Consider the following 2482-nt stretch of genomic DNA (forward strand, 5'->3'; position numbering starts at 1 on the left):
ATTTTGTGGTCTTAATGAGTTTTATTCATTTCTTGTGTGCTTAATGACATGCTTAGTGTAGGATCCCATTAAGTGATGTTCTTAATCCATGGTTGAGGCATCGAAAGGAGAAGGCCTTGTGATAGATAATCAAGGAATTGGACTTAATTAACTTAGATCTAGAAATAGACTACGGATTAAGAGGGTTCACAGATTAATTAAAGAACCTAATGGGTCTTAATTAATTCTAACTCCACGAAAGTAGGATTAGTTTGATTAAGGCACTCTTTGTCTCACTCGAAAGGGTATTCGAAGGATTTAAGAATTAATCTCCTTAAAACCATAAGTTTCACAAGATTGGATAACCAATTTAAAATCCCAAAATAGCTCGAATATGAAATCCCGAACTCCGGAATCGCCTTTTTATTATTGCTAATTTTCAATTGAATTTAATTGCTTGCCATTTTAAACCCTGCCATATTTGAACTTGCTTATTTCAATTTGATGCAATTTTAGTTTAATTAATACATTGTTAGATGCATTATTAATTTTGCACATATAGATTTCATACTCCAATACCCATTCAATCTATTGTTTTAATTTTGAAATTAGTTCAATTTAGTCAATTTTTTATATCAAAAATTCAATCATTAACACAACTCCTCGTGGGAACGATATCTTTCGACATTTGTATTACTTATGCGACCGTGCACTTGCGGTTGGGCCACATCAAGTTTTTGGCGCCGTTGCCGGGGAGTTGTTTGTTTAAGATTGAATTCTTGATTATTTTAGTTGTTTTTAGTTTTATTTTGTTATATTTTCATTTTGTGTTTGTTTATTCTTTTTCAGGTACTCTTAATCTTTTATGAGAAGAGCTGGAAGCTCAAGTGACACATCCTTATTGTTTGATCCTAAAATTGAGAAATTTTATAAGGCCAACAAGAAAGAAACCAGAAGAAGAAAAGAAGCATTGAGAGAAATTGAATTAGAAGAAGTCATGGCTGATGAAAGAATGAGAATTGGTGTTAATGCTGGAAATGATCGAAACAATGAAAATGTAGCCCAAGGTGAAGAGGTTGTTAATGCTAATGTGCCTAGGGGAAGTATGATGGATCATGCTTTTCCTCGTTTTGATGACTTGAGAGAAAGCATAGCAAGACCAAGAATCGATGCAAATAGTTACAAGATGGATTTTGGGGTTCTTCAAATGATTCAAAATTCTCAATTCGGAGGTCATCCTTCTGAAAATCCACACACACATCTGAAGAAGTTTGCTATGATCTGTGACATGCAAAAACAACCTGGAGTATCTGATGATGCAGCAAGATTGAAGCTATTCCCATTCTCTTTGAAAGATAGAGCATTGGATTGGCTTGATTCTTTACCTCACAACTCCATTACAAATTGGGAGCAACTCACTGATGCATTTCTTGCACAATATTTTCCACCTGGAAAAACTCAAGAATTGAGGAATCAAATGACAGCTTTTAGACCAAGAGAAGATGAAACTCTCTATGAGTCATGGATGAGATGGAAAGAATTAGAGAGATTATGCCCACATCATGCCATTCCGAAATGGATGATAAACCAGAATTTTTACACAAATGTTACTCCTGCAATTAGAGGGATTATTGATGCTCAAACAGGAGGAGAATTTATTATGAAGCATGAAGATGAAGCTTATGAGCTATTGGAGAAAATTGCAAAGAATACTCAACTTTGGAGTAGTCCAAGAGGACCAGCTCCAACTCAAAAAAGGCAAGTTGCTGGAATGTATGACCTTGATCCGTTCAACATGATTAATGCAAAGTTTGATGCACTTACAAATGTTTTGGCTAAGAAGATGGAAGATTTGAGTATGTTGGTTAGTTCATCATCATCATCTGGAAGTTCACAACAAGTGGCTTATGCAGAGGGAACTACCAGCTGTGGAGTAGACTATGGAGAGCAAGCAGCATATGTTGGAAATTATGGAAACAAACAAATGGGGAATCCTTACTCTCAAACCTATAATCCAACTTAGAGGAATCATCCCAACTTTTCATGGGGAAATCAGCAAAGTCAAGTCTCAAATCAAAATTTTCAACCACAACAGGAACAAGGAATTCCATATCAGCAAAATAGGCAACCATTGCCTAATTTTCAGCAGAAAAATATGAATCCTCCATCAAAACAGCAAGAACAAAGTCCCACCACAGAAGCTTTATTAAAACAGATTCTTGCCAACCAAACTAAGCATGATGACGAAATGAGAGAGATGAAAGCAAGGCTAGAACAGATGCAAACACATAACAGAATGCTGGAAAATCAGATTGCACAACAAGCATCTTCCTCAGGTGCCAAGTCTTTTGGAAAACTTCCAAGTCAACCAGAAAACCCAAGAGAGCAGTGTCAAGCTATTACTTTAAGAAGTGGGAAAGTTGTAAATAATGAGAAGAGTGAAAATAGTGAGAAGAGAGAAAATGAGAAAGAAACTGATGAGTGTGAAAAATAAGAAAGTGAC

At 35.7% G+C, this 2482-nt stretch overlaps 1 non-coding gene across 1 annotated transcript; it reads right to left on the reverse strand.

The window, feature by feature from the left end:
* Nucleotides 1–1441: 1441 nt before the first annotated feature.
* Nucleotides 1442–1548, reverse strand: LOC131183609 (small nucleolar RNA R71). The gene has a single exon (XR_009151651.1). It is a non-coding gene; the product is annotated as a small nucleolar RNA R71 (small nucleolar RNA).
* Between the last annotated feature and the right edge of the window lie 934 nt (nt 1549–2482).

Source organism: Hevea brasiliensis, chromosome 9 (assembly GCF_030052815.1).
Source record: "Hevea brasiliensis isolate MT/VB/25A 57/8 chromosome 9, ASM3005281v1, whole genome shotgun sequence".
Taxonomy (NCBI): domain Eukaryota; kingdom Viridiplantae; phylum Streptophyta; class Magnoliopsida; order Malpighiales; family Euphorbiaceae; genus Hevea; species Hevea brasiliensis.